Genomic DNA, 21,179 nt, shown 5'->3' with positions numbered 1-21,179 from the left:
CGGAATAAAAATGCTCGAAAAAATGACAGCTCAGCGAGCTTGTTTACATGGTGTTAGAACTCGAACCAAGTTTCATGTACTGGGTAGAATCGAATATTTTATAAGTCCAAGTAAACTAGCTCTCTCAATTGTCAGTAAAGTTCATTTTCATGCAATGTTCTATGAATATCAATAAATCATACAACGATACTAAAGAAAAAGTAAAGGTAAGACGAACATTAAGAAGCTTGATTATGAATTTGCAAATCGTATAATTCACTCACATCAAAGCATTCATGTCTTCAATAATGTTGTTTGGCATTCTTAATAACTTTACCGAAGAAACTTAGACTCTAACTAAATTGTTCTAAGGATTAAAACCACATAGTTACTTCTAGCATTTTGAAAAAAAAAATATGAGCTAAGCATGAACGGCACTTTCCTTGTTGTTATTTTATGGTATTTCTTGTAACTTTTATGTTAATTTTTTTACAATTTCATTGTACTTTTACTATGTTTTATGACTCTTATTAAAGCTCACGACTACAGAGAGATAATATCCCGGGATTTGGTTGTGGAGTGGCACTCAAATCTTTCTTGCCCTAAATGAACTTTTATGGTATTTTTGTGGTATGGTTGGGGCATGCTTTATAGTGCTTCGAGGAGATTTTATGGTATTTTCTTGCAGTATGCAATATTTTGCAGATAGAGTCAAAGTACTTCAAGATATTTTTGCAATGGTACTTTTATGGTATTTGATTGTATTTTCATTAGAAGTAGTTCTATGATACTTTTATGGTATTTCTATCTTCTTAACATTTCTTCTTTATAAAGGTTATGCAATCGCTACCATACCATTCGACTTAGTTCGACGAGATCGGAAAACGTCAGTGTGTGTATATGGCAAAAAATTTCGCCTCTTGCTTCCCAAAGATGACTGGACTGATTTTCAAAGGCTTAGTCTCAAATGAAAGGTATAGCCTTCCTATCTGCTGCTATTGTTTTTTTGTCGATCGGAGTTTCAGTCCCGGAGATACAGGTTGAAGAGTGCGGCCATACAGTAATATTTCATATAAGCTGGTACTACCATATCACAATGATGCAAAATTTATTAAAATCAAAAATGAAAATTATTTTGGTGCCAATGTTTTTAAAAGGCAGGAAATATTGAGATTTCATACCTGCTCCAAAAACATTTTCTTGACGAAAATTGACTTTTTTGGACTTAGTTGATTTGGCACATTTTTGCCGTTCTCATACAGAAAGGTCTGAAAGTTCACTCTGAAAAGCGTCAGCCTAATTCCGGCCAATTTTTTCAACTCTAATAGGTTTTCTTGATTTTAATCCCCCACCCCTTTAACACATTTGATCTCTTCAGTAAAGTTGCTTTTTACATCGAAAGCGTTCGTTTTAGTTTGTAACTTTGTCAATACACGGCGGTAGCGTACTTATGGAATTGTACTCTTCAACTTCAACTTCGTTTCTCAAACCTCCTAGAAGGTCCGTGTCTTCAGAAAAATTGTCTAAAAGCTGCGCATTTTAACTTGCTCTATCTGGTGATCCTGATTTCCAAGAAAACTCGCCCCTCAGCGAAGTTGTGCACAAAGACTTTATTGTGCACATTATTTGTTTGATTCTGAACTCTTTCACTATGTGGAGCTAGCGTACATACATACGATGAACTCGGATTATGAATTGATCTTGATTGCCTAGAAAATCTTCAACGAAGTCGATATAAAACCTACGGTATTTGTATTTGTTTATTTGAGTTTTAACCATTAGGTCATTCGCCCGTAAACCAAGGTCGTACAGTTTGGAACTCTACCTCGACTTGGCTCTTGTATGCAGCGGAACATATTAATTTTTAACTTGATTTATTTCGTTATCCTGACCACCTGAAATGTTTGTGTCTTCAGCAAAGTTGTTAAGAAGGTAAATACCGTACGGATGATGGTCTGTTTGGTTCGAAACTTCGCTGATTCGTAACACTACTATAGATAAAAAGTGCATTTTAACTTATTTCAGTTTGACTGTCAAAGGTCGTGTCTTCAGAAAAGTTGTTGATAAGGCCATGCCCGTGTGGATGACAATCATTTCGATTTTAAACTTTATCATTCCATGGCGCTAGTGTATATGTAAAATGCTCCATCTTAGAAGTCAAATTATTCAGTGAAACTTATATCTTCAGCGAAATAAAATAGAAAGAAATTGTGTTAGTGTACAGGTAAAATAATAATTCGTGAAAATTATGGACTACTAAGGTTGACATGGTGCTTGTGTGTTTATGAAATATATCGAGCGTGATTTATATGCCAGAAAATTAAGTGAACCAATCCTGAAAATTTTGCAATCAGTAAGATGTTTAATTAATACCACGTAAATAGGTTGGACTAACGTGAAAATGTAGTGAAATAGATCTGCTATCATTTTTATTTAAATTGTTTTGAATTGTTGATTGTGAAGGCTAACTCTGAATTCACAAAAACTAACTTTCTACGTGGTGCATTTATATTCTAGCTTCCTCAAAATATACTACAGGGTGTCCCACATCGAATTGTATCACGGGAAAAAAGCTGTAGAAAATTACCTAGTGGGCCGATGCTTTTCAAACTTTCAGGTAATAAAATATAACGCATTCCATTAGTACGCTGTTGGTACATTTATTTCATCCAACGTCAATACTACAACCGTACATTCGCCCCCTACGCTTAACTACACTCAATAGGTTCTGAACAACATCTGGCTGTACGGAAACCCATTTCTTCTTCTTGTCTTCCTCAGATTTGACCTGCATGGGATGTTTCCTTAGTGATTGCTTCATAATTGCCCAGTATTTTTCGATGGGCCTTAGTTTCGGTGCGTTGGGGGGGGGGGGGGATTCATGTCCTTAAAGTGACCCCGTTGGGTTCGACCACTTCAGGAGTGGCACGAGGCTAGATCCGCCCAGAAGATCGTAGCGCCCTCGTGTTGCTTCAGCAGAGGAAGCAGACGCCTCTGTAGCCTTACCATGAGGTAGATCTCCCCGTTTACATGTCCGGTAGTCACTAACGGTGCACTCTTTTTGCCACATGAACAGATCGCTTGCCAAATCGTGTATTTATTGGCAAGCTTTGAAACTTTCTGCTTCCTTACTTCCTCCGGAACATCAAACTTGTGCTGGGTGGTGAAGAACAGTAGCGCCACGTGGTATCAACGAACCGAACTAAAATGATCCCCATCTACATTGTCATTTTCTCGTGTACTACTTTGCTCAACTTCACATGCAAGCTAGCACCACATAGTGACAAAACTCGGATCTAAACTGTTCCCCTAGCGAACTTTTGCCTTCCGAAGAACTTTGCTGAAGAGAATCTCTTGCAGATAAGCAGGATCTCGAGATATAGCGTTCGCCTCCTCTGGGTGGTTCTGTGTGACACTGATTATTTCAGATCATCCCTGATATTCGAAGCTAGTTTGCGGATATTTGTTTGATATGAATATCATCAACAACGTTAGTTTGTCGCTCCGTTTCGTATCACAACGAAATATTCAAAACATGGGCTTCCTAGAAGATGAGAGCAAAATCTCGTGTAGATTTTCCTTCTTTCACCAGTTCTTTTTTCGAAATCTGTTACTTTATCGAATATGATACCTTCGACCCCAGTTCCTCTATAAACTTCAAATAAATTCGCTAAAAGTAGGTTTTGAATGCAATTATAGATGTTTCTCCTTAATTGAATACAGCGCAAATTCATTAGTTGGGGGCTCGCTAGTTGGGGTTTTCGTTAGTTGGGTGCTTTTTCCGGCGGCGTATCCATTTCCTGTTTATGTGAAGGAATTAATCAAAGAAGTAATTAATGGCAAAAAAACACCAATGACATGCTTTATCACAAAAATCAACTTTAAACTGGAAGGAAACAACCAACTTTCGTGAACCGCAAAATATTTCTGTTTGTATTTTATCGAAAGAAAATAAACAATCAGCGTTTCCCTCGGGCAATTTTTGCAAGCTGTCGGTTGTCCCAATTAACGGATACGATACGCTAGTTGGGGCGCTGTCGTGACCCAACTAACGAATTTGCGCTGTATATTTAAACTGCAAACATTTGGGAAATAACAATATTTTAATCAGATGACGAATGTGGTCCTATTTTTTATGCCCTGGGGGTTTTATGGCATCCCCGTTAAAATGTCAAATCTATTTCCATCACACTACTTTCCATGCAACAAAGTTGGTAACGCTCAATTGCACATCATTATTAGTGTCCGCCGCTAGATGACATCAGCTTAATCAAAATGTGGAGGTTAGTGGAGCGAAGAGAAATGTCAACGCGACAGTGGTCTTATTGTTTTGTCCGTAACTGTATTTCTATAATTCTTTTATATGTGCCAGATAAGCCACAGTTGATTACATTTAAAATTTCATCATAATGAAAAAGATCAAATAACGTTGGTTTTTCTGGGAAAAGACTACTATCAGCACTCGGTTTGCAATGGTTCCAAGAGATACTAATAATACTGTGTAAAAGCCGAACAAAGGAGGCTCACCCTGGTACTGCATTCTAAGGTAAACAGTTCATTTATACTCCGGTAAATAAAAAAGGTAGTACTGGAAAACACCTGTTATTTGAAACGTCGGCCTAATAAACACATTGAAGGTACTTCAACTATAGGGCACAACAATACAATTCAAAATGAGCTATTTTGTTCTGGAATAAGATGTCATTGCAAAATTAAAGTAGAACATCCAAGCTTGCATAGTGGGACGGTTTAATGAAATGCTAGTAGTATTTTATCAACTTTACACCCCAATGATCCGATCTTTGAAATAATTGCACATCTAATGTTTCTCATTATCCCATAGCCCAGCGTCATCATACGATATTTAATAGACTGGCGTGGCTGCCGTTCTTTCGGCAGCTCTTCACTATTCGCCGTCAACCGTATCAGTGAGCTTCTTAGGCTCTATTAAATTGTAAGCCTCGGCGATAAAGTCATGTATATTCCATACATCACTTTTCTTGAACATCGCAATACAAGAGTAATCCACGTGGTTCTTTACCCAAGAACATGAACGCTTCCGCATGGCAGAACCAGAGCAAAATGAAGTCCTTAAAATAGAACGCTCATGAATAGAAAATATCGAGATGAGTAAGCAATGAAGAGCCATCATGAAAGGCATTTTCGAACACGCAAATGTTTGATATACAAACATTGCAGGTGATTGCGGGTAACATTATAACCAAACATGCCCCACTGAAAGAAGATTACGCTGTCCGTTTTCCTGATACGTACAGATTATTATACAATTGAACTTTATTGGTCGAAAACAGTGTTAGTACGATACGCTATTTTAAATAGGGAAAGGGGGAGGGAAAACCAATATATGATGTTTGTCCGTCAGTATTATGGGATTTAAACGTTGTCCTCCTTGTATCGTAAAGGATAAAAAGCTTTAAAAACCTGCACCACACCAGAATGACATAATTATTCAAGCCACTGGAACTTATTACCTCACTATTTTCGCCACAATTCCTGCTGTACGCTGCTTAATGTCGCATTTTCCTGAAGGTGACACTCCGCAACGGCGGCACCCTTGACAGTGAGAGCCACTTCAATTCACGCATCCTTTAGCGAGCCATCAGCACTTTTCCTTCCAGCTAATTTTCACTGATTACACTGCTGCACCACAGATGGCTGGCTCCCTAACTAGCCGCGGTTGCTGACACTCGCTCGTCAATCCTCTAGGTTATTCGGTAATCTCCAACAGGCGCCCGGCAAGAAAAAACGTCCCCGCCAGCAATAACACAAACGCAAACACCTCGAAATCGCACCAACAAAGCTATTTACCCAATAAAGCCACCCACCCTTGAAAAACCTTCTCCCCCCGTTGGCACAAGATGGCGATGGGGGGTTTTCCGGCTGTCGCAGCGAGAGTGGGCTTCCCCAAAAACGGACACCGATCAGCTTTCGTAAACCGAACCGATTTCCACGACGGAACACACGAAACTAAAACTCAACTGGCTGATTTCTCTCACTCCGGGTGATTGCGATGCGATTTGAGTCCCGAGTGTCCGTCACTCGCACCAGCTCCTGATCCAGTTACACACTGATAGTAGGTAAGTGGCTGGTGAGTACTGCGAGTGATGTCGGTGTGCTGTGGGTTACTCATTGAATTTAACGATGCGTTGGGGTTTCTGCTCCTATATTGATCTCAGCGTACAGACGTTCGAGTGGAAATATATGACATTGTTAATGTCAGCGTAATAAGGCCATTACAAATCTTTTTTAAAAATTATGTCCAAGTACAATTTTTTTTCTGAAGGGGGGGGGCAAACAAAAAATAAATATTTATTTTAATAAACACAATTTTTTTTCTTTTTGCATTTTCTTTCGATTGTTCTCGTGGACGTTTCCGCAGGGTGATTTCGTATAGCGGGGTTGAGCTATTTGTTTTACTAGAAAAATTCAAGCAAACATTACTGAATCAATCAAAAGTTCACATAGGAAAGGGGTGCTAAAGTTTTCGTTTTTTGGTCTATCGCTTGGGATTGGAGACTTGTAGATTTGTTTGTTTGGTACATGATAGTAATTCGGCTCGGTTCCGTGTACATCTTCGAAATCTTTGCATTTTTCTCCATCTTGTTGCGCAGTAGGTAGCCACATCAGATAAATTCATTTGATAGTCGTACGGATTTATGAAATGTATAGCAATCATCAGTTCATTTTTTGCCTTTTTCATATAAGGAAGACTGTGCAATCACTCTGAAATTCGACTTTTTAAGCTACACCTGGAGTGTCGAGTGTCATATACCACTAGATTCAGTTCGTCGATATCTGAAAATGTCTGTATGTTTTATAGTATGGTTAAATAGCTTCAAAAGTGCATTGGCTCTAGGTGGGATTCACTTTTGTGCGTAACCGCTACTAATAATCCTTACTTCTCTTCCTTCCTTTTGTTCCACGAGACTGCATCGAAGTGTTATATCGTGGGGAGGCTGATTCAGTCTTAAGACAAAATGATACATTAGAGCGGTTTAGCTCCGAACACATATCCGGCTAATCGCAGTGGTGAACTTCCGTTAGCCATTTGGCTCCCGTTTCTGTGAACCATTTAGTTCCTGTTTTCGCGAGCCATCTCAATTCCTCGTCGGAAGTTCTCCCGATACCGATGCCTGTTGCGTGAGTCATTTAGCTCCCAGTTTTGTCGCAATATTCTCGCATAGTCCATAAATCCTACTCAAAGGGCCAACCAGTACTTGGAGAGGCTGGTTCGGCGATACCGGATGGAGCGTAGCTTCTGGTTCGCTGCTTCCGGTTCGTTGAAAACTCGACGACCCACCGCTGGTGCTTCACTCGACCTACTCGATCTTGTCCCTGACGGTGGAACTAGTCTGCTCACATGCTTCGGTCCGGCGATTCCAGCTGGTTCGTGATGCCCAGTACACTGGCGCCACAAGCAAAGCTGTGGTTGCTCTCACAGCCTTCCCCTTAACATAATCATCGTAACTTTAAAAGTTCAAATCGATGATATATTTTCCGACCGCGCTGTCTTTCGGCTGCTAGTCATCACCATGTTTTATGATGGGCAATCGTCTCCGTGTCGAGTGTCTCCTCTTCTAGCGATTGTCCGATTACTTGGAACACCACATCATCCGTGAAGCCGAAAATCGTTATATCTCTGTGAAGGTTCAGCTTCAATACTCCATCGTACACTGCGTTCCACAGCGTCGAGTCGAGGAACGTCAGTTGTAGTTGTGATTCTCCCTTGTCTGTCTCGTAGTGTTCGGTACTGAAAGTAGCTCTATAATATCCTGCAGAGTTACTCATGCTGTACAGCGAATGGGCGATTGCTTCCCAGCTAGTACTATTGAAGCATTCTTCACGTCTAAGGGAACCACCACGCAAAAACGATATCCTTATCTCTGCTGTCTCCAAAGCTCCCACAACCGTTTGGATGGATTTCACTGTAGACCTGCCTATAAGGAAGCCGAATTACATGAGATGCCGTTCTCACGGTCCGCGTACTTCGTTAGCTTGTTCAGGATTACTCCTTTTCTCTAACATTACCAAGGGATATATTGACTATGCTGAAAGATCTCCATGTTGTCCCGGCATCGGAAGCAACATCAGCTTTTGTCGCTTCCAATTATCGGATCGTTTTGAACATATCCGGGCCCTCATGTATCACTTCAGGCTTTCGCCATCTCGATAAGCTGTTTGTTGGTGAATCGATCTTCATCTTTGTGATCATCTTCCTCACTGTACGGCGAAAATAGATTCATGTTGTGGGGAAAACCTTTCGATGGTGACCTCCATCTTTTCCGGGCACCTTTCAGGTGGTGCAGCTGAGCCTTTTATCTTGATTATGCCAACTTTGTAGGTCTCTCCTAAGGAAATTCGCGTTGGCTTTGTGGCAAGGCTTTCTTGTACAGCTTGACTGCTTTGTTGAGAGCGGTTCTTGCAGCTCGCTTCCCTTGAGCTTTCTGACTTCTGTTTTAATTTTAAATATATTTGACACGGCTCAATGCGTTAGCACAACTGAGCCGTGGAGCGCACCTTGGGGGTCATTTGGTCCGTCTTCTCTCGCGTTTTCGTTTACTTCCATGTCATCATCGGTACTGCATTCATCTTGCTCATCGTCGGATGTTCTTATTTGTTGTTTGTGCTTACGGGTCGCTATTGTAAATCCTTCTTTATCGGTATTAGATTCCTTATTGTTGGTGTTGGTTGTTGGTTTAGAAACATTTGCTGTAATCGTTGTTACTTCGATGTTGGTAATGGTAGTTGGTTTAGTGGTACTGGGGCCGATCGTTGTTGAGCTGGTGCTTGTGAATGCCCGGTCTTCAGTCGTTGGTTTACCAACTAGTTGTGGTTTAACATACGATGATTGTATACCGGCTTTGGTCGTATCAGGTGAAATTTCTTTAGCATTCTCTGCGCAAGGTTTCCCGTGGTGTAGCGGATGATCGCAATATTGACAGGTAGGAATCTGTCCTGGGTGCGTGACTAGTATTCGTTGAGAATATTCAACACCATGAGGTGATTTGCATGTGAAAGTCAAGTAAGAGGGAATAGGTTTTGTCGGACGCATTCTCACCACACGAACGCCGTTGCGGAGTCTTGGGAAGAAGTTCCTCCAAGTATCTTCCTTAACACTATTCACCTCTCCGTATTTTGACAGGATTTGTTTGATAGCAAAGGAACTAGTACGTGGTGCCAGGTCATGTATCTTTATTTCAATACTGTCAACATCTATATACGTTGGGATACTGTATAAAATGTCATTACATTCGATGACGTGTTTCATGTTGTTCTGGGAAGCGAATGATTCCGCTTGACTAATGTTTTTTAACATATTCAGTACCGCATGACGTAAATAGTGAAATTGCACCGCATAAAGTACCGCAAGCTACGTTGAACTTCAAGTTCACCTTCAACATTTGCTCCCCTTCATGAATTGATGGTAATACCGGATATTTCGTGTAGTCAACAGCAACACAGTTTGCCCGCATCGTGATATACTTTTGCTTTGCATTGTCACTCATTGTTTGTTCACGTTTCACACACTAGGCAGAAGGAATCAATTTTTGCCTTTGCAAATAGACCAAGCATCGCGCGGGTAAATTTGATTATTTGCCCTGCTATTGCAGCGGAGCGATTTCTTGCTTCTGAACTGAGCGAGATGAGAAACCGAAGTGATCTCCGACTTCTTCTCCAAGCTCGGAGGCAACTTATACTTAGATCGATAATCGTCATATTGCACCCGGCGACCGTTTCTCGGTTTCCCATCCCTTGGTATGGTCGCATTACACGCCCTTGTTAGTAGTGCCGTGAACTCGTTCGCATTTAGGTTGAAGAGGATACCTTTAAATTCAAGTTCTTCGACTGATACGTTCCTGTGAAAAATCGCTATTTTCCATCTTCACTCGTTTATATATCTCCCACATATTCATATTCATGTGTAGTTCAGTCCTGTTATCAATGCTGTACCAGATCGCTTGGTGGTCGCTGTGGATATATCCTCGCACACTTTTCAGTCCATCTTTCCGGTTACTCCAAGGCTACAAAAATTGACATCGATAATGGATTGCCGGTTTCCCCTGCGGTAAGTGCCGATGATACCATTATTTGTAAGATCTATATTTAGCTTTGCTAGAGCATTCTTGATCGCTGATGGCCAGACAAAGTTCTTTTGATTCTAGCGTCTATCTCGAAAATTTCGCACGTTTCTGGTTCTTAGAATATTTCAGAATTAATGTCTCTTCGGCTTCTTGGAAAACGACTTATTCGATTTTCACAAGCTTAGCCTTAAATGGAAGGTTTGGTAGCAGATTTTGATCTGATCAAGTTCATAAGAATCGCACATATGGCTACGGAAATACGGTATGACCACTACGATCCCATATGAAATCTTTAATTGTCAAAAACTTTTCGGTAAAGCTCATGTATACTGAATATTGAACGACATAGAAATCGCCAGGAGTCTGATTTGAATTCAGATTGTTTCCTTATCGAAATTATTTTCGAATGCAACGATCGATTATGTCTCTATCGACTGTTGCGTTTAAAATGGAATCGATTCAGAAGTCGGTCTGTATTAGCCTTGCCATGAGATTTTCGTTTGATAATACACAGATGGGTCCTTCCTTCCGCGACCAGCAAACGTTTCATTTGATGTTGGACTGGATCGATGATCTCATTTAGAATTCACATTTACCCGAGAATGGTCAAAATAAAAATTATCATGAGTTAAAAACTTATTATATAATTTTAAATTTTAAAAAATTTATTCACTACTAGCTTATTTGATAGTCACACTGGAACTGAACAATAATGTTCCCTAACGGCCTATATATAACTTCAGCCAGGCGATGCAACCAGCTGCGCTTCTCAGAACACCTGTTGTTGTTACTGTTTTCCTTAGAGCGCGCATGTTGTCGTCTAGCCCTGCTTCTAGTTAATTATCGCATGTTGTCGTCTGGGAACGATGCGTGTGAACCAGCTAACTCCTCCCTTCTTAAATAACTTTGCCATCAAAGTTTTTAATGCTTCTTTCTGATACCGGCATATTGATATACTGATTGAGTTCCTTGAATCTTTCGATAGACAAATCTGGAAATGGTGAATTTGGAAGAGTCTCTGAAGTGGAGAAATTCGATGAAACTTTTGGAGTAGGTATCTCAATTGGGGCGGATGGTGATACATTGACATCTACGGTTGTTTTATTATATCTCCATGATAGTATGTACACAGTAATAATTGCCATAGAAATAACCAATATTCCAATACTGAATGATCCTATTATGTTAAGTTTCCATTTGAAGGAATCATTTTGTAAATAGACATGTTGTAGTATCTTTCTATGCTTCAATGTCAAGTTTCCCAAAAATTCTGGTGGTGGTATATCCACTAAATTTGTTTCGAAGACAGTTAATCCAGTAGTTGGTCTGTATGATTTACTACTAACTTCCATTACCAAATTGGTATAGCGACTGTTATCTAATTCTAGTTCACATTTTTCGAACTGAATTAGATATGATCCATTCAGTTGTTGAGTGACATTGCTGCAATTAGATTTAAGTGTCACATTCACATTATTTAACAGTATCCAGTCATCATTAATTCTTTTGATGATTCCTTTTGAATACGTTTTCTCGTAAGAACAGTTGGCATGCTTGATCCGTACCAAATTAGAAATACATTCATTCGGGGATTTTAAATTATTAGATTCGCAAATATAATTGTCGAGTTCATTTGCGCATTTTTCGGTTGATTCGTAGGTATGTGTTCCATTGGTAAGAATATAATTGGATCTAACCAGCACTTGTTTTTGATTTTGGACAACTGAATCAATATATTCGTAATCGTAGGTCTGCTCAGATAGTTGGGGGACTTTAATCATATATATAACATGAGTTGAGTTCATTGAAACCTGAGCATTTGATTTTGATAATAATTGCTCGAACGATTTTACAGTAATTTTATGCTCTTCCAAATATTTTCTGATCTTTTCAAAATCCTTAGTATTTAAAATTCTGCTGCTTGGTATTCCATGTTTAGCTAATAATATAGCATCTTCAATCATCTCAATATAACGTTGGACGGTATCGATGTTTAATATGGCAGTAAGAAGGTTTATTTCGATGACATGCTGTTGTTGAGATTTGTTATCCAATTCCAAAAGATGATTTGTGAGCTGCATTGTATGTTGTATTCTGGAATTGATGGCTGCATTGATGAGAACTTGTCGATTATTTTCTTCAATAACATTATTCATTGTACTATTTATAATTCGTAAATCTTCCGCATCTGGCGTACCTGCTATCCATTTTAAAGCAGTACCTATACTGTTCCATCGTTTAAAACGTTTTTCTTCAGGACAAATTTTCAAATAGGTTTGATATAGGAAATAATGTTTAGTTTGCAATAATTTATATAATGGACTATTGATTGTTCTGTTGTTCAAAAATATGGAAAAGGTATCTATTATTGATTTAAAATGTTGGATTTCAATTGGATTTATAATCCTTATATATCCTAAATTGATTGTTGCTTGTCCTAGTGGTACAATGGCTATTGGATTTCTATTTAAATCATGAATTTTGATAGCAGCTTGTGCTATTGAGACAAACAATCTGAAATGTAATAAAAAGTTAATCAGTTTTGAACAATTTTCTTAAATTTGATTTATGTATTTTTCTTCCATTTGTATCTATAATAAAAGTTCTGTGGTTCTCTCTTATTTGGATTTTTTTATATCGTGGTTCTCTTTTTGAAATTGAATTATTTTTTTCATAGGCGAAACTTGATTCTGGAAAATCAATATACATTGGTTCACTAATCTTATTATCTTTTTTATGATACAGTTCGATTACTCTATCTAATTTTTTTTGTTTTTGTCTTGCGAAATCTGGTATGCTTAAATTATCACTATTAATACCTGTATATAGATTTTTTGGAGTATCTTTAGTAAATGAATGAATACTATTGTTATATTTATGTACTGCAATTTGTATTGCATCGTTAATTGGTAAATCTGAATTTGTATTTCTTGAGCATCTCAATATTTCTCGAATAGTTGAATGTGCTCTTTCAACTTGTCCATTTGTTTCGGAATGATTCACAGGAGTTTTAAAAATTTGTATTCCTAAATTTTTTATTTGTTGCTCAATGATTTCTGATGTAAAAGTTCTCTCATTATCAATAACTATCATACTGGGTACATCCCAATCATATAACAAATCAACTAGTGGGCCTTGTATGTCAACGATTGATCTTGATTTAATTGGTTTAACTTTCAAAAATTTAGATAACTTATCAATTGATGTCAAAAATGAATTGTTTTGATTATAAACAAAAATATCGATGTGTATAATTTCACCTGGATAATTTGGGATAGGTGTTTTTACTGGAAGATCTTTTTGTGGTTTTCGATCATATTTTTCGATTTTGCAAATCTCACAATTTTTTATAAACTGCCTAACTTTTTTATTCATTTTTGGAAAATAACATATTTTTAATAATTGCCCAATATTTTCGACAGCATTTCTATGTGCATATTCATGAGTTTTTCTAATGTGTCGAATTTGCTCATTTTCATCAATTATATCTTCAACCATTCTTTGAGAGAATCTGGCTTTCATTCTAGTTGGATCATATGTATTTTTATAAATTTCTTGAATTAAGCCCATTACTGGCTCAGTTGTCATGATTCCGTTTAAAATATTTGGCAAAAGGAATTCTTTTAATTTTTCAGATAGAAATTCGACAGTAAAATTTCTTTCTGTAAAAGTATGCCTTTTATGTGTTCCGAAATAAGTTGTAAATGAATAATTAGAGCTAGTGCCAATTTTAAATATTAATTGATTTTTGAAAACATTGATGGGTGATTCTGTTGAAGGGATATAACAATTGTCATCATTATCCGATGAATGTAACGTTGGTGTTAGAGAGTTAATTTGTGGTGAAGTTGCAGGAAGCTTTACTCTAGATAAAGCATCTGCAACAACATTTGCGCTTCCTTTTTTGTAGAACATTTCATAATCATGTTCTTCAATATAAGCCTTCCATCTTTTTAATTTTGCATTTACATTTTTGGGAGATATTGCGAAAGTCAGAGGCATGTGATCTGTATAAATTAAAATTTTTGCTCCATAAATAAAATTTCGAAGTGTATTCAATGCCCAAACTATTGCCAACATTTCTTTTTCATTAGTTGCATAATTTTCTTCTGTTTTTGAAAGTGTTCGTGAAATGAATGTAATTGGTCGCTCTCCATTATCTGTTTTTTGGGATAAAACTGCTCCTAGTGCTTTATTTGAAGCATCCGTTGTTAAAATAAACGGTTCATCGAAATTTGGAAAAATAAGAACATCATTTGAAGACAAAATACTTTTCAATATGTCGAAAGCTTTTGTAGCTTCATCATTAAAATTAACAGGAAAATTTCTGGATTCATTTTTTGAAATACGGCGATGGCCATCCTCCCCTCTTAATAACATTGTAAGCGGTTTTGCAAGTTTTGCATAGTCTTTTATAAATCGTCGATAATATCCTGATAAACCTAAAAACATACGAAGTTCTTTTAAATTGGTGGGCTGAGGATAATTTTTAATTGCTTCAACTTTTTTGGGATTTGGCATTAATCCATTCTGGGATACAATAAATCCTAAAAATTCTACATCAGTTTTGAAGAATTGACATTTATCTGGTTGGATACGAAAATTTGATTTTCTGAGTACTTCAAAAATTGTTTTAATATTTGTAATATGTTCGTCAAGAGTTTTACCAATAATTATTATATCATCAATATATACATAACAAATTTTTCCGATGTATTCTCTGAGAACATCATCCATAACCCTTTGAAAAATACTGGGAGCATTCTTCAAACCAAATGGCATTCGAACAAATTCATATTTGCCATTATTTATTGAAAAAGCAGTTTTTTCTATATCTTTTTCTAACATTGGAATTTGATGAAAGCCTGAAGCTAAATCGAGAGTAGTAAAATATTTATTCCTACCTAGATTAGCCAAAACAGAGGAAGTATCTGGAATAGGATAACGATCACTTATTGTTTTAATGTTGAGTTTTCTAAAATCAACAACAAGACGAAATTTTTTTATATTTGAAACGTCCATTTTTTTTGGAACTATCCAAATTGGAGAATTATAAGGTGATTTAGATGGTCTTATGATACCATCATCTAATAATTTTTTAATTTGTTTTTCGACTTCTGTCTTTAATGCTTGGGGATAGGGATAAGATTTGGAATAAATGGGATTGTCATCAATAGTTCGGATCTCAGCTTTAACTCTTGTTGTGAAGGATAATTTTTCGTCCGGTGGTTGGAACAAATCCTGAAAAGTAGATATTAAGTTAATCAATTTTGTTTTTTCTGTTGGAATTAAATGTTCATCTTGTATATGGATCTTGTTAACCTCTTGAAGTCGATGCTGTAATAAAGGAATAATACTATTGTTAATAATAAGCTGTTCATCTGATGTATTTATTATGGCACCTAATTCTTTTAGAGTGTCGTGCCCAATAATTGCATCAAATGTTCTGAGTTTATCCATATGGAAGAATTTAACATTTATATTAGAATATGGTTTAAATATTGGTGCTTGGGAATATTTAGTAATTTGTATATCTCCTGCAACAGATGATACGAAGAATGGTTTTTCTACATCACGTGAGATATTTGCAAATTTTGGATGAATGAAATTTTTGTTTGATCCTGTATCGACTAGAAATTTTAAAGGAGTTTCTTTATTACCATAATATAGAAAATATGGTAATGATGAATTTATTCTAAAAAATTCAATTCGGCTGAATTTTCATCAATTTCTGTGTTATCGTGCTCTTGATATTCAAGGCCACTGGTGTATCTCTCAAAAGAAATTCCATCATTGCAACTTTCTTCTGTTAAATATGGAATCTGTTCAAAATATTGATTTATATCAGGATCTGCATCGTAATTTTCATTTGTCTCTAGATGAAACTGTTTTGACTGATGATAATTTTGAGGTCTATTTGCATAGTTAATATGGCGAGACCTAATAGACTGATCAACTTCCATCGGTTCTGGTTTTGGTAAAAATGGATTTTTCGTTTGAGGTTTAATCTGTGGAATCAAATTTGAAGGAGGTTTAAAATATTGTTGGGGAAATTGTTGAGGAAATTGTTGAGGAAATTGTTGAGGTGGTTTCGGAAACATTCGTTGAGGAAATTGTTGTGATGGTTTAAAATACGTTTGTTGAGGATTTTGTTGTCTAAACTGATATCCTTGGTTAATATTTTTTGGTGGCGCGAAAATTCTTGGAGGAATTTGCGGGGGTTTATAAAATTGATGTTGTGGATTTACTTTAGGTGGAATTTTTGGAGGACCTGATGAAAATGCATCAATATATTTTGGTTTGATCATATTTTTCCTATATTCAATATTTTGATACGTAATGCAATAAGCATATGCGTTTGCTAAAGATTCAGGATCATGATTTTTCAAAAACTTTCCCACGTCTCCATCGAGACCACGAATAAATGCGTCAATTGCCTTTCTATTATACATATCTAACATTGCACGTGAAGCTTCTGGATGTGTATATTCAGGGCAAGTTTTGATTTGTCCAGCAATAAGAGATAAAAATTTATTAATATCATCGAAGTAAACATCTAGAGGTCTACCTCTCTGTATACAATTCATTAGTTGGTAATCCAAGGTGGTTAAATCTCTTTTTTCACCGTAATACGTCAAAAGGGTTTTTTTAATTAAATGCCAATTGATGTTGACATTTGAATTGACTAAAGCGTTGTTTGCCTCTCCTTTTATTTTTCTTCGAATGCATGTGCAAATAGCGTAAAATTTATTTTTTTGCTCAACCGTACTTTGCTCTGAGGGTTGGTATGCTTTTACTAAATTGTCGACGTCCCTAACCCAATTGCTCAATTCATCTGATTTACCATCAAAAGTTGGTATATCTTTAATTAGATCTGGTAACTTTTCAATTACTGATGGATCGGCAATTGATCCATCAGGATTTTGGTATGTCAAAACCGGATCACTATAATCTATTTCAGCCGAAGAAGCGTTTACCGCTTCTAACGCTGACAAACGAGCCAAAATTTCCACAATTTGTGATGAATTATTTGGTGCTGTCATATTTTTAATCTTTAGATTTTTGAAACTATCAATTAAACTTTCGACCTCAATTTTTAAGACACAAATGAATCACTTTTTTAATTTATCACTGCTCAATCACTTTTCCTTATTTAATTAGTATTAAATTACTAACTAGTTAAATTTTTATTGATATACAAATTGAAAATATTTAAAGATACTTACAATATACTCTTTATCATCCTAACTTCCAACTTCTATCAGGGGAAGTGCGGTTGCTATCCTTTATCGGGGCAATCACGTCTTGGGGTCAGGCACCAGAGTGACGTTCAATCCTTCCCGTGAAGTGACGGGATCCTTTTTTTCCGTTGCCGAGTTTTTAGCTGCCAATGGTGACTCGGGGCGTCCTTCTTCACAGCTGCTAGATGCGGTCAGATGGAACTTGTTTTCACTTTTCACTGCACTGTAACGTCGTGACTAAGAAAACTTTTCACTCTGGTCCCTATTCGGGCGCCAGTTAAAAACTTATTATATAATTTTAAATTTTAAAAAATTTATTCACTACTAGCTTATTTGATAATCACACTGGAACTGAACAATAATGTTCCCTAACGGCCTATATATAACTTCAGCCAGGCGATGCAACCAGCTGCGCTTCTCAGAACACCTGTTGTTGTTACTGTTTTCCTTAGAGCGCGCATGTTGTCGTCTAGCCCTGCTTCTAGTTAATTATCGCATGTTGTCGTCTGGGAACGATGCGTGTGAACCAGCTAACTCATGGGATGGTAATTTCTAAAACTACCATAATAGTTTTCAGTTACGAAAAGCAAAACTCTATGGCAGCTATTGTTGCTCTATAAAACGTGACAATTTTTTGAATTTTGGTTATTTTAAAAAAATTATTTGCCCCCTGATTTTTTTCAGCGATTTTGAAGGGGGGGTGACATAATTTTTAAAAAAGATTTGCAATGGCCTAAACAATTCTTGAGCGTTTTTTTCAAAACGTCATATCTGCAATGAGTTACTCTCTTTGTTTACTTTCTCTTCTGTTAATAATTCGGTCACTTTAACATTTATGCCTCAACTCTTTGCATAATATGCTAGTTAAAACCACCGTCTTTCGATCTGTACTGTAAAATAAGTGAAAAGTGTTATAGTGACGCCGTAAAAATCGAAAGAGAAAGTAAACAAAGAGAGTAACTCATTGCAGATATGACGTTTTGAAAAAACGCTCAAGAATTATTCTTTCAATCAAAACGAAACTGCTTTGTACAAATTAGTGGTGGGTAATGATAAAAACCTGTGTTTTTGTTATTTACCTAACTTTGCTTGCTTTGCTTGAATAAATCAGTAGTTCATTGTATTTATTTCCGTCCTATACAGAAATGGCAATTGGGTCATCAAGCCATATGCTATTTTTGATTTTTTTTCCTATGCAGCTGACGTTGAAGATACGTAATTGGACCTTTTTTGTACGCAAAATAACAAATAAAGTTTATATTATAAAAATGAATTTTCACGACCACACCTTCCATTGAACTACCTTAATCCCTATCCTTTTGCAGGGATAACTGTCAAAAATGCTAGCCCATGTGGCTAAATTCACTGTCAAGGAAGACGGATAGTGTCAAACGAGGACGTGTTCACATTTTTTTAGAAAATCAATTAAAAATTATTGTGAAGTTTTAAAGGTTGAACTTTCATATTTTTATATTTAGAAAGATGAGCTCTATAGGTTAATATAATAAAATAGGAATTTCATTCTTCATTTAATGACCCAATTTGCCGGATTTTTCAGAAGGTCTAAGTATAGTAAGCATTTCTATAGTAAAGTTTTTCTTTCACCTTTCTTAACTTTATTTCTTTAACTGAATACAAAACTTGAAATTGATTTCCAGAATTTTTACTTATTCAAAATTCGTTTCATTCGGCCGATTATTGTGATAAGAAACTCTGGTAGAAAATATGTTTCATTTCATTTTCTTACAGACCCATCAAATTTACTTTGATAACTTAATATACTCTACTAAAACTTCAAAAAGTTTAAACATTCACAAAAGCGGCTAACAATACAAATATCTACCATGTTAGAGACAGACTAACGAGTGCTAGGTGTGTTGTAGAGAAAAATTTTACGCAAAATACTCGGTGGCCTTACAGAAAATGGAGAATGGCGTTGACGCGTGCACCACGAGCTGTATAAGTATGAAGAAGTGCGGACATCGGTAGGCTGATGAAACGCGGTAGACTACAAAATGCTGGCTATGCAGCACGAATGCCAAAAGAGATCAACTAAGGTAATATTCATAATTTACATTTTTACAATTTTTTTTGTTAACCATTTTTGTTAACGACCTATTGAGTCAATTTGGCAACAGTTGTTACGGCATTTAATTAGCAAGGGACTGGCAGGTGAAGTATATTTTTCAATATTAAGAGCCATAGTACTCAAGGGAGAGCAAGGAGTTAAAGGGAGAAAGTTTAGAAAAGCGTGGAAGGATTATATATGCAAGCTTAGAGCTCACCGGCGACTTAACTTTTTGTCTGCTACCATAGGAGTCAGGGTCTTTTGGTATTCGTGCTGCATTAGAAGTGCGAATCACAACCGATTCCGAGAAAATCGTAGACGAAAAATTTAGATATTGTAGGCCGGTGATGGAGCCATGCGTACTATAATCAGGCCGTCGAAATGGTTATCGGAGTATAAGGTTGTTATGCATTCTTCGAGGAGCGACGTTTATATGAATCTGTTTTAAAATTGCTGGACAATCCAGATGACCTAGGAAATTGTCAGTAACGAGCAGTTCCCTTGCTGTATTCTTTCCATCAAACAGAGGTTCCAAAGCAATAAACTGGCACCGGTTGTCGTAACTGGGAATATGGATAGTATCTCTTCACGGCAATCTACGGAGCGCAAAACGTAAAAATCAACGTTGTACGGACTAAAGCCTCTCAACACCGTTGTTATAGGTCCAATCTTCAGATCAAGGGTATTCTAGGGTTGATCACCACAAAGAACGGTACAGAGGCAATAAGTATCAATAAAGTTTTCAGCTATCTCGAAGATGCATTACAACATTTTAGATGTATAGGAGCTGCGCGGTTTAACCTACTAGCACGACTGTAGGAATGTATAATAAATTTGCATCAAATTTGAAAAAAAATCATTCATACCCATTTTTGCTACGCTCGCAAAAAAAAGTCCGCTCAACAAACTTCGTTCAATGTTTAACTGGGTGTATAGCAAGTTTGCTGCAGAGCTTTGGCGTCTTACACGCAACGCAAAATACATTCTAAATTTCTATTTTGATGGAAAGAAATTTCGTTCATTTTTAAAAATACATCCCAAGTGATCTGCCCCTAGAGTTTGAACGTAAGTTGAGAATCAAATATCACCTCAGATCCTGCACGTGACAAATGCCACGTCCTTGTTGGAGAAATCCATATTCTTCATTTAAGTGGCTGACATGAAATACATTTAGATCATTTGCGAAGAACCATCGTGGAGTCTTCAGCACTAGATGCACATCATTGAAATAAAGTAGAAACATTAACGATCCCATGTAGCTTCCCTGAAGCATTCCTGATGTAGAACTACATACGAAATCTCTAATGATAACCACTATACCAAGAGATAAGATTGAAACAACTGCCAAAAACTACCATTGATCCCAAATCTCTTCATTTTGTCAAGGTAGCTTAATTTGTCAAAAGCGGCAGGTTGGTCTTCGTTAATACTATCGGTTTAAACGCGGATGTTAGTCGATGTCGAACACCCAGACGTGTAGCCATATTGCTTTGCGCTTAGGTACTGCTTGTGGTGAACTGAAAAAAGTTTCATAATCACCATCTCAAATAACTTTGAAACAGCACTCAATGAAGTTATTCCATGATAGTTATTGGCGTCTCGCCTTCCCTTTTTATGAACCGGAAACAAAACTACAGAATGGAATCCGTCGAGTCCCGGATTGAAAGACAACGTAATCCCTTATCCAAATCGCTGACTAAACAAAAATCCGACTAGCAGTTGTAGTGGAGTTAATTTGTAGTCATGTGGCTGAACAGTAACTGTCGAGAAACCTTACCGCATCCATGT

General features: G+C 36.9%; 1 protein-coding gene across 4 annotated transcripts in view; it reads right to left on the bottom strand.

Moving 5' to 3' along the window:
• Positions 1-5,953, bottom strand: part of LOC131677372 (cGMP-specific 3',5'-cyclic phosphodiesterase) — a 140,673-nt gene extending 134,720 nt beyond the window's left edge. For all 4 annotated transcript variants that reach the window (XM_058957141.1, XM_058957143.1, XM_058957149.1 and 1 more), the window contains exon 1: positions 5,472-5,953. The gene's annotated coding sequence lies outside the window, so the exon portion shown is untranslated. The remainder of the gene's footprint in view (positions 1-5,471) is intronic.
• Between the last annotated feature and the right edge of the window lie 15,226 nt (positions 5,954-21,179).

This window comes from Topomyia yanbarensis, chromosome 1 (assembly GCF_030247195.1).
Source record: "Topomyia yanbarensis strain Yona2022 chromosome 1, ASM3024719v1, whole genome shotgun sequence".
NCBI lineage: Eukaryota > Metazoa > Arthropoda > Insecta > Diptera > Culicidae > Topomyia > Topomyia yanbarensis.
This window is presented reverse-complemented; position numbering and strand designations above follow the sequence as displayed.